The sequence below is a fragment of the Boleophthalmus pectinirostris genome, unplaced genomic scaffold (assembly GCF_026225935.1).
Source record: "Boleophthalmus pectinirostris isolate CB_2022bp ecotype Guang Dong unplaced genomic scaffold, ASM2622593v1 HiC_scaffold_5, whole genome shotgun sequence".
NCBI lineage: Eukaryota > Metazoa > Chordata > Actinopteri > Gobiiformes > Gobiidae > Boleophthalmus > Boleophthalmus pectinirostris.
Genome location: NW_026571404.1, coordinates 12976917 through 12989105, shown reverse-complemented (window position 1 = coordinate 12989105; position 12189 = coordinate 12976917). Strand labels below are relative to the sequence as shown.

Sequence of the window (12189 nt, the reverse complement as noted above, 5' to 3'; positions counted from 1 at the left end):
TAGAGAGAGGACTAGAGGAGAAATAGAGAGAAGGCGGGATGGAGAGATAAAGATGAAGAGACAGTAACAGTGGGCAGAGGAATGCGAGAGAAAGAGAAAGGCAGAAAGAAAGAGAGAGCACCAAGGAGAGGAGAGAGAGCAAAAGAGAAAAAGTGAGAGGAAGAGAGAGGGAGAGCAAAGGAGAAGAGAGAGAGAGAGAGGGAACAGTGGAAAGAGAGAAAGAGAGAGAGAGCAAAAGAGAGAAGAGGGGGAGAGAGCAGAAGAGAGGAAGAGAGAGTGAGAAAGAGGGACAGAAAGGGAGAGCAAAAGAGAAGAGAGAGAGGGAAAGGCAGAAAGAGAGAAACAGAGAGGAGAGAGAAAGAGTGAGAAAGACAGAGAGAGAAAGGGAGGGCAGAAAAGAGAGGGAAAGGTGAAAAGAGAGAAAGCAAAAGAGAGTAGGGAGAGAGAGAGGAAAAGGGAGGAGGGAGAGAGAGAGCAAAAGAGAGAAAGAAAGAGAGAGTGAGAACGAGAGGGAGAGAAAGGGAGAGCAAAAGAGAAGAGAGAGAGGGAAAGGCAGAAAGAGAAGAGAGAGGAGAGGGACAGAGTAAAAGGGAGAACAGAGAAAGAAAGAGAGTGAGAAAGAGAGGGAAAGGTGGAAAGAGAGAGAGCATAAGAGAGATGAAAGAAAGAGGACAAGAGAGAAAGAATTAGAGAAAGGGACAGCAAAAGAGAAGAGACAGAGAGAGGGAAAGGCAAAAAGAGAGAAACAGAGAAAGAAAAAGAGGAGAGCAAAAGAGAGAGGAAGAGAGTGAGAAAAAGAGAGAGAGGTAGAGAAAGTTAGAAAAAAGAGAAGAGAGAGAGAGGGAAGGGCAGAAAGAAACAGAGAGAGAGCAAAAGAGGAAAGAGGGAGGTAGAGAGAGAGAGATTGAGAAAGAGGCCAGTTTAAATCAATCACCACAGAATAAATGTTGTTTTCAGGGCTGTGTTTACACGTCACCCTGATCAGGAAGCCACTGTGTGCCCAGACCTTGAAAAAGACACAACACAAAACCACCAACCCGAGGTTTCAAAACACGACAGCTGCCCTCAATGTATACTTAACTAACATTACAATTTAGCTAGATTTTATCATAACGTTTGTACAAAGCAGGTCATTTTTCAGATGAACTCAGTATAACAGTGTTTTCCAAACTTTTTTTCTGGAGACCCATATTTTAAAAGTCACAAATATTCACAACCCAAGTCAATAGACATTATTTATAAATCACAAAATAAAAGTGAATTTGACCATTATTGAACATTTTATTGTTGACTGACAATTATTATTACTCAAGTTTTAAACAATTAAAAACAGTAATTGAACCAACAATAGGATCCATACGTCACCTATTCGGACATTAAATGTAGCCCATTTCTTTTTCTTTTCAACATTCAATTGAACTAGCATTTTTGGAACATAATCGTCAATAAAACAAAAAATAACATTTCAACATTTCTTTTGAGATAAGTGGACCTGTCTGTTTTTTTTGTAGCATGTTTCAGCCCGGGATGCAGGAGGAGAGCGCAGCAGCAGATCAGATGCAGTATTCAGTCTGTTTCTGTGCTTTGTCTTCATTTTTGTGAGCACAAAAAATCCCAGTTCACACATATATATGTAGTAATGAAAGAAATAAGCATAGAAATAGTGGCCGTACTGAGGACAGGATATTCTGATGAAATGCTTATCCAGAATGACAATAAAGATCCATGTATATAACTGTACGCTGCAGACCTACATGCAAGACATGACAAGGCTACCCAGACTTTGGGAAACAATCCAATATAGTATAGACATTTTTTTCTCTTTATGCTCTTTATAATTTTGGATAAAACAGTAAAACTGCATTCTTTTTATTCCAAGATGACACTGGTAAAACTAGAACTAGAGCTATGAAAGAAAATATTCTTTCCTGATTTGAAGGACCTTTCCCCATTCGAAGAAATAATAATCTGATTTGAATTGTTGCTGTGACAATGGGGACCGTTGTCATGACAAATCGTTTAAATCGGGAAGAAATCTTTTGCCTGAATCATATTGGATGCCGTCAATTGCCAAACCATAATCTGCCTCTTCACTGCTCTTTTACATATCACCCTGCTCTATGAACCCACTGCTCAGACCTTCAAGTGCCATAACATAACACTCGAGCCCACTCCAGCCAATCAGAGCTGTCGATCAAGCACCCTTCAGTCCGGTCTGACCAATCACAGCGCACGAACAGGGACACGCATAATGGTCGTCGTGGAAACGTCTTGTAACATTAACACGGAGGGAAAACAGAGACTCAAGCACACGCCTATAACGATCAAAAGACAATAGTCGTGCTGAGGAAGAACAGGACAACGGAATATTACAAATCTCATAGAATATTACATTGAAGGGCATCTGCAAAAGTGAAAATGCTCACAAAATGTTGGGGTGGTTTCTACTGGAGATACAAAGATAGACATATAGATATAGGTAGAAAAGAAACATGTCTATCTTGAAGATGCTCAAAGCACTTTAGATCACAAAACCAATCACTCATTCACACACTTGAACACAAGTGGACACAGACACTGGGGATGAGGTGGATTTAGTGTCTTGCCCAATAACGAAACAACAGTGTACATTGATGGAATTACACCACTAACCTGTGAGCCACGGTAAGTAATTGCTCTACCAACATTGTTTATGAAGGGAACAGGATTCAAAACCACCAATGTTCAGATAAGAGAAATACATTATAACTTACAAAATCAAGATATTATGAATTATGGATTATTGTGAGTTTTAGTCAGGTTATAAAGTTGTTACCTCATCAGAAACATACCTGCAGTTGTGTTTTGTTTCATTCACACACGTTTCCTTTATTATTAGTCTATCTACATCTCCAAAGCTCAAAATGTTATCTTCAACCTTGTGATGTCATGAGTTTTCAAGTTATCAACTACCTTTTACCTTTTCTTCAGCAGTGATTGGGCAATTCCAGGTCTGAAACCCTCAAAATTATTATAATGAAAGTGTATGGAGTTTAAGGCGTCGTTTACACTTACACAAGTATTTTTCAAAATGGAGACATTTCCTTTCATTTGCACCCATCTTTTACATGCTCTGAAAACAAATCTTTCTACAAACTCCAGCTAGTGTTTGTGTGTAAAGTGAGATAAACAGAGTTTAGGAGCTGACACGACAAAAGTGCGACCAGTGTTTATCTGTTGCTATGATGATGATCATCATACACTTCAAACACTTTTCATGTGTTTGCATTTGCGCACACAGCTGATGTATCATATCGATGACCAGACACTATGAGGCTCAGAGGTCAGCAATTCTGCCACTTCTTTAACAGATCTGTGTAGATGCAACCACACACAGTAATGCTCATTTTTCCAAGGTATTTTTGAGTAATACTTACAACTGTAATGAAATAAATGTTACAGGCTTGAATATATTGAAAACGGAGGTAAACGTAGCCTAAAACACAATGGAGCACTTCCCGTATTACCACATGACATCACAAGGTGGAATAAGGTTTTGGATGAGGAAACAAGATTATGACATGGATCAGAAAGTAGCGCAATATGAGCCATTTAAGCAACACCTATATACAACTACTATATGCTAAACCTTCTAGTTGCACCTATATGCAAATATAAGGTTGAACTATAGGTTGTGTCCTCTCTCACCTCCGACAATAATTAACCTGTTATGACAGACAGGTTACTGGCTTTAGAAAATCTTTGACACACAGTTCTGAGAGTCCCTCCTCTGCCCAGTGATACATCTGCTGCATTGAGGATGTGCGTAATTCTAACTCACTGATAAAATATTGACAAATGAACTCCGCTCTCCTCCCTCAGCTCCTGTCTGCACTCCACAGGTTCACTCACATCAATACATGTTTATAACCTTGATTTATACCGGAATAATTACAGATTTGGGCCCAATGGCTTCAAAAACAGCATCTGCATTGGTAATATTATCGATGCTGGATGATTTGAGGTAAAAATACATTTCATTTTTAACATATTTGAGATTACGATGAGCTGCTCTGGGACAATTGTGAAATTAACTGGAAACATACAGCTACAACTGAGCTGGCTTTATTAAATACTTTAAACAATGGCTGGATAAAAAGCTGACCCAAACAGAAATATATGGCCCATTACTTAAGTTCTACTATTTTACATTTTTAGGACAATGGTTAATGCTGTGTCCTCTGTCACAAAGTGGATTTATTCGTTTAATGTGTTTCTATGCCAGATTTAGAAGGCTGACTAAGCTGTAGGCAGGCCAATACTGCAATTTAATAGATACTGTACAAGAGAAAAGTCATATTTCCGCACATTTACACACAGTGATAAAGCAATTGTACATATAGTATATCGATCATGTCAGGAAAGCAAAACATATTTAATTCAAGTTGTGTCCCTGGGCAAGACACTTCACCCACCTGGTCTGCGTGGATATGTGAGTTTATCAGAGAGGCTGTTATTGAAATTGGCAGCCACTTTTCCATCAGTCAGAACTAGGGGTGTTACGGTACACAAAAATCACGGTTCTGTACGTACATAGTTTTTGAGGAAAATAAAATAAATGCAAAGTGCTGCTTGGTAACACTAATAAGTTAAATTAAATATTCTCAAATAAGCAACAAATGTATGTACAAAATTAATTCCTTTTAACAGTAAACAAAACTTTTCAAATAGTAGAGAGCAGCACTAACAGTTCCAGCATGAAGTTTTACTCAATCTTCATATTTTTGGCCAGAAAAACCAACTTGTCCACATTGTCTGCAGTGAAGTGCAGATCTGCTGCAGTTAGTTTCCCCAGTGGTTGAAACGGAGATTCCGTGCCGGTGAAAGGCGAAAGTGAAGAAAGGGGCGCGACCACCGTAGTTTTGTGAAGATTCATGTGGTTCGAAGGGACATAGTCAAGGAGGAGGGCAATTGTTGTCAAGGTGGCCGTCGTAAATATAAAGCACTGCGGAAAACACTGCCACCCCAATCACGGACGAGTTCCCTTGTGAATATTAAAGAGCCGAGCCTCCGTGTAGCTGCACATGTAGAATGTAGAATGTAAAGACACACACAAATTGCACAAACTCACTCATGCAAAGCCCTGCACGGAACCGAACGTCCCGTACTGAAACGGTTCAGCACGAATACATGTACAGTTACATCCCAAGTCAGAACCAGGGAACCTATGGCTATGAAAAGCTTATCACCAATTACTTTTACTACAAAGGAACAAATGAAAAATTGAGAGAAAAATTAGATCACTGCGCCCTGTCTGCATGTAAAGCCATTTAATCGTAGCATTATCATGACTGCCAAACTAATCGAGATAAATAATTGCCAGGTATCCAGTGGGAAAGTGAGGAGTAACTCTGAACTAGTTTTGTTTTTCACATTTTTAAAATCAGGTACAGCTCTTTTAAGTAAGTTCTGTCAATATAGAAGTGAGTAGCTTAAAGATTCAGTGAAGAGACCGGTCAAGTTCTTATTTGCTACTTCACCTCCTGCAGCTAAGTTTATGACACTTGGTTCAGAGGTTATAAAGGCCTTGGTGTGTGAGCGGAGAAGCAGCAGAGTTCAGTGTAAACATGAGAGAGTGTTTCTGCTCATGTTGTAAACCAGGAGAGCACTTTTGCACCAGCTCTGAGTCAATATCCCACCTGGACCTGAAAAACCCGTCACTCAGATAAACACACAGCTTCAGGAGAGTTTAGACAAATACCAAAATGGGAGTTTACAGGGATTCCCAAACTGTGGCACAGGTCCCATACTGACAATCCTTTGAGAGTTTATTTTGGATTTCAGATATGATCCCCGTTCAGACCTGGATTAGTTTTGTTGAGCTTGCTTTTATTGAATTTTAACACTTTCGGTTTAGAAGTCCTACTTTAGAAATTTGTTGTGATTAACATGATTTAGTTCAAGCCCTGGTATAAACACATTCAGACCCAGTTTAGTCCTCTAATAATAGTAATGCTGTGAATTTATAACACCTTTCTATACATCCAAAGCGTTTTAAATAAATACTCAGTGGTGGTATGGAGTGAAAGTGTCTTGCCTAAGGACACAAGAGCATGCCGTAGAGCAGTGTTTCCCAAACTTTTTTTCTGGGGACCCACATTTTAAAAGTGACAAACCTTTGCGACTCAAGTCAATAGACATTATTCGTAAATCACAAAATAAAGGTGGATTTGACCATTATTGAACATTAATGAGGATATTTTATTGTTGACTGAGTGAACAATTAGTATTACTCAAGTTTTAAACAATGAAAAACTGTAATTGAAGCAGCAATAAAAGGATCCATAAGTCTCCTATTTGGACATTAAATGTAGCCCATTTCTTTTTCTTTTCAACATTCAATTGAACCAGCAATACTGGAACAAAACAGTCAATAAAATAATTACAAAAAGATTAGAAATTATACAAAATGTAGTTAATATGAGATTCAGGAGCAGGACCACGCCTCAGCCGCCCTCTCCTCTGACCAGCGAACCACAACTCACCTCGACCACACCTCTAATTTCCCAGAAGCCTATTTGTAGCAGCCTTTTCCATCATCCCAGTTTGTCTCGGCTAATTCGACCCCACCCGCCCACCCCCTACCTTGTTCGTCTTTCAGTCATAAGATGCCTACGAGGGGGGTCCCGTTCCGGCCGGGCCAATTGACGATTGAGACGGAGCCCCCACCTAGAGTCTCAACGCAGCCATCTCCGCCCCGCTTCGTACATTATCAATAAACTTCTTTGCCCTGTCGTTGTTGGTGGTCCTATAGTGAAACATGTCTACATTTTCTCTCTCTCTCATGTGTCAGAACTGTATATTGCCGATTTACATGCTGATCATGACAAGGCGACCCAAAAAAAATCTCTCTCCCATTCGAGTAATAAACAGGCCCTGACCCGCTAAGCTTCAGATCAGACAAGATTGAGCACTGACTAACAGGTATGGTCCTATGGGTTCAATATTCTGTGTTTATCAAATGAAACCCTGTGTTAAACCTGGTTGAGTCCTGCTTTAGATTGGCCGTGACATTATTTGGATTGGCCGTGACATATTGTCCACTTAGCCTGGTTTATGGCTTGCTCTGTCCTTGTTTAGTCATGCATTTTTTCTGTTGACCCTAGAGCCAGTATTTAAATGTCGTTAGTCCAAATTGAAGGTCTTTAAAGAGTTATTCATTGTGCACATTTTCAGAGGCGCTCCTTGGTGTGAAAACTTTGATAATTTGTGCCCAAGGGGGGACATTTTCCATTCTTCTTGCTGTAGAGTCAGTAAAACACGCACAAAGTAAATGGTGTGCTGATAACATATCTCCGACAGCAGCAGCAGCCTGTAAAAGTGCCACATTTCAACAGGCCCAGCCGAGGAAAATCAGTCTCACTGGTTTGGCTTTGTGACACTGGATAAATTATTCATGTTTAGATTAATATTTTATCAAGCTTGTTTTTAGCGTCACGTTACGGCATTCCCTTAGAGCAGTAAAATTATGAATGAACTCACAAACGCTGACAGCTGATAGGTTAGGTCCATGTGACATTATCATTAAACCAGAGGGGGAGGACCAGTCAGGGTTTGCCTTTTAAGTGACTGCTGATAAATATCTCTGTTATTACCAGGCCTTGGGACAAAATGTAAATGGTAAATAGTCAGATTTTTATATAGCTCTTTTCCACCTTCAAGGCACTCAAAGCACTTTACAACAAGAAAACAGTCACCCATTCACACACCAGTGTACGCAGACACTGGAGGTGAGGTGGGTTAAGTGTCTTGCCCAAGGATACAACAACAGCATTCATCTGTGGGAGCTGAAATCCAGTATATCTGACCGCTCAACCAATGATGTTTATGTCAACAGTGATATTCAAATGAACACTCTTGCAAACTAAGCTACTGCCGCCCCGTGTATAATATGTAACTTTTATGATAGAAGGTCTCCCATGTCTTGTATCTCCATGGAAAATAAAGTGGATTGGATTGGATGGAAATGTTACTGATTTGCCTAGAAGTTTCCACAGCATGACATTAAACTTATCCGTCTCCATGGAAAAATCCAATCCACTTTATTTCTATAGCACATTTCACAAACAGTTTCCAAAGTGCTGCACAAATACATAATAATAATAACAATAATAAAATGATAAAATAAACTACTAAAATAATCATACTAGTCTTAAAATAATAAAACTAGTAAAATAAAATATGAGCAAAATCATAGAATAGCAATAAATAAATAAAAATACATAAAAAAAAATAATAATAAAAAAACACAGAGGACCACACAACTCACGCGGTGTTAAAAGCCAGAGAATAAAAGTGGGTCTTAAGATGAGACTTAAAACTCTCCACTGTAGGGGCTGTTCGAACATGGAGGGGCAGAATGTTCCAAGGCCCTGTCCCCTCTGGTTTTAAGTCTCGTCTTAGGCACCAAGCACTGGAGCTGGCCCTCAGACCTCAGAGCTAGAAGTTAGTCTATAAAGAATAAAACATCCATAAATTTGTTTAATACTGCACTGTATCAAAGCAATAACATCTCCATGGCGGCGGACTTATCATTGGAAAAGTTACATAATGCACCTTTAACTCAGAAGGAATGACGTAAGAGCAATATTTTCCATTCTGTTATGGGTTAAAGATGTGGTGGCATTACTCAATCACAAAGCAAAGAATGTTGTCAGTAGAATGACATTTTTCCCATACCAAATGAATAAAAGGCTGGTTTGTGGAATTTCAATTTGGATAATGGTAAATTCCATCATATACAGTTATATTAGAATTGATCTACTTGAAAAATATGGACGCAGTCTGACTGACAGCTATGCGTTTTACACTTGTACACAGTGTACTATGTCAAAACTGTGAGTAAACCAAAACTAGACCAGGGCTAAGCTGGGATAAAAAACAGGATTAAACAAAAAGGTGTACATCAAGACTAAACTACAGCCAATCCTGGACAAGTGCGAACGAAAACAACATAAAAATCTCTTTAAGCTTAATTCCTTTGACAACAACAAATATACTTGAAAGTGCTTGTGTCTATTTGCAGTGGTGGCTGATAGGTCACATGTAGCTCATTGTGAGACTTAGAGTGACTTGTTTGGTTTGTCAGACGAGAGCACAAAGTTTAACATGAACAAGCGCTGTGTCAATATCACTACTGCACGATTACATAACAGCGCTGCTATGTGGATGTCACTAGAATAAGAAATACAGAGGCTACACAGGGACACAGTTGAGTTAAAGGTCCCATATTGCAGAAAATTGACTCTTGTGAGCTTTGATCCGTGTTATAATGCTATTACCTCCTCAAAAAGCATACCTGGAGTTGTGTTTTGTTTCATTCACACCTTTGAGTAACCCTTTATTATTAGTCCGTCTACATCTCCAAAGCTCAAAATGCTCTGTTCCACCTTGTGATGTCATGTAGAGGTTTCAAGTTGCCAGCTGCCTTTTACCTTTTGTTCAGCAGAGATGGGAAACTCCAGGGATGAAAGGATCCTAATGATTCTAATGAAGATGTATGGAATTTAAAAACCTGTATTACCACATGACATCACAAGGTGGAACAGAGCGTTTTCTGTTTGACTGAACTCCTAAGCCTAAATATGCTGTGTGTTAAACATATAGTATGTAAATGATGCAACTCGAGGTGTTTTTGATGAGGAAAACATTATAACAGAGATCAGAAAATAGCTATAACAACAACTTTTTGAATGTAAAAGGTAAAATAATCCTGTGAATTGTCAAAATAGTCCATCTATAAATGAAATAAATAGCTTAGTATCATATTGTTATTTAAAATCTGACAACAACTTTTACTTATCTTAATTTCGTGTTGTATTTTAATTTCTCAGATTGGAAATGTAAAAAATGTAAATCCTTTGTTATAATAAACATGGCATAAATTGGCCAGTGAATGAAACAGGAGATTGACATTTTTTTTTATTATTATTTATTGTTCAGGCTATAAATTGCCTAAGACCCAAGTATGGTAGTCACTGACAACTCCCAATTGTAACAAGTGAAGAAAGTAGATAAATGAAAAACTATTTGTACAAATTATGAGGTCAAAATGTTTTTTGGTCACTGTGTACCAAAAGGTAAGTCATCAGCTGTTCTTTATCAAAGCTGTACCCTTCCATAGTTGCTGAAATGCCAAATATATAGTGTTCTTCACCTTTCTGCATTTCATAAGCCACTGGTCATTGCCATTTTTGGCAGCAAACAGATCAATTGAGATCATTTCTAATGTCTAAATTAAACACAATCCATCTTCACGAAGGACACAACTTCCCATTGATTACAGGATCAACACATCAAAGGCAAGACTCTCAAATCAAGTAGAATAAATGCATATATCTGTATAACAATCTTGTCTAAATATTAAATACAGCTTTTACATACAAAACCACAGTTTAAGTCCAGCACATGGGACAGTACACACACACTACCAACCAGAACTGACATCCAATCACTCCAAAAGGTTGTATCATTCATAAATCTACATAAAACATGAGATAACTTTATTCATCCAAAAAAGACAATTCAATTTGTAGTATACAGTTACTTAAGTTTACTTTATTACCTCTTTATTAAAACTCCTTATAGCAGCAGTTTTCAGACAGTTTGGGCAAATGGTTATTATCACTTATTTGAGTAATTTCTTTGAGCTCTTTGTACTTCTACTTGAATACTTTGAAATGGGATACTTACTTGAGTACATTTTACCACCTCTGCTCATCCCATTCACATTTGGTGTTCAACCCATATCAACTAATAAGGACATGTGACCACAGACTGTTTGTCCCCCAGCATCAAAGAGAACTGGTATGACAACAATGTGCGCCAGTGTGCACAGTAATGTCCGCACCTGTTTGCCTCATATGCATCTCTCCATTTAAGTGCATTGTTCCCGGAGTCACAGGCACACCAAGTACAGTTGCCATGTCAATAATTCTCAAGAATACAATAGGCACTGCAGCTACCAACTTTAACTCATTTATCGTCTGTGAAAACTTATTTTTATTGCCTAAAGTGGTTAGTCTAATTCCTTAAAAGCTGGTGTGAATATTTGGTTTTCTCTTGGGGATTTAGTTACAGGGCATTGCACCGAGAGAGGCTCGCGTTTCCCCGTGTATGGATCCACTGCAGTAACTGTCCCAACGCCAGAAGAGTGAGAACAGAACAAGCAACATCTCTGGATACCAGTCACATCCATGCTCTAGTCCTCCATCCCAAAAAACATAATCGGTTCAGCTTTTACGCACGGAACTTGCTGGAAGACGTTAATTGAAAGTAATAAGAAGTGAATGGGGGGCTTACCTCGCCGCGGTGGTAATCCAGGTTTCCCGTGTCCAGTGTTGTACGTGAAGCGCTCGAGGCTGCAGACACACTCCAGAGAGCTGCGTGCGGTCTGTCAGCACTATTGCACGCACGGACGCACGCACCACGCTCCCGATCAGCTGCGTCAAACACGCGAGCCTCCAGCAGCTGCTCCTGCAAACGGGACGGACTACCGGCCCTTCACAATAAAAGCACACAGGGACAGGTTCTGGGGTTTTCTAGAGATGGGAGTAAGAGTGGAATAAGTAGCAAGTGCAAAGCTGTAAAGCGAGCATCAATTTTGTATTCATGGGTTTCATCTTCCTGTTTATAGGCGACATTTTGAAGACTTTTGCTCATTCTAGGTGTAACATATTTTGTTCTGATATGGCAACTGGACCTGGTGCTAGATTTCCATCACTCTGATACTCATGAGTAGCCCTAAAATTTGCTATATCCTGCAAGGCACTATAGTAATTTCCAATGTACCTTAGATTTGATTTTTAAACCAAACAGGCTCCAAACATATGAGTATTGGTATGAGCTAAATGTTTGAACTTTATTTTGAAATGTTTAATTGGCAGCCAACGCTATATTCTCACGTGCTCACAAAACGCGTATTCTTCCAGTAAGTGATTATATACAATTCTGCGAAGACAAGTCCAGACTGTGAAGACACTTATTTATATTGGCTCAGACTTGTATTTCTATAAACATAGTACGTTATTGCTGTAAAGGACCATTAATATGGTAAAGTAAATAGCACCATCATGTGGTCAGAATGTGTATTGCAACTAAGTGAACGTGACTAGAGACAACAGCACTTGCAGAAGAAAAGTAAACAGATTA

The 12189-nt window shown here is 39.0% G+C and overlaps 1 protein-coding gene across 1 annotated transcript in view; it reads right to left on the bottom strand.

Moving 5' to 3' along the window:
* LOC110162295 (sorbin and SH3 domain-containing protein 1) overlaps positions 1-11525 on the bottom strand; it is a 125880-nt gene extending 114355 nt beyond the window's left edge. The window contains 1 exon segment of the mRNA XM_055162595.1: positions 11341-11525. The gene's annotated coding sequence lies outside the window, so the exon portion shown is untranslated.
* Positions 11526-12189: the final 664 nt, after the last annotated feature.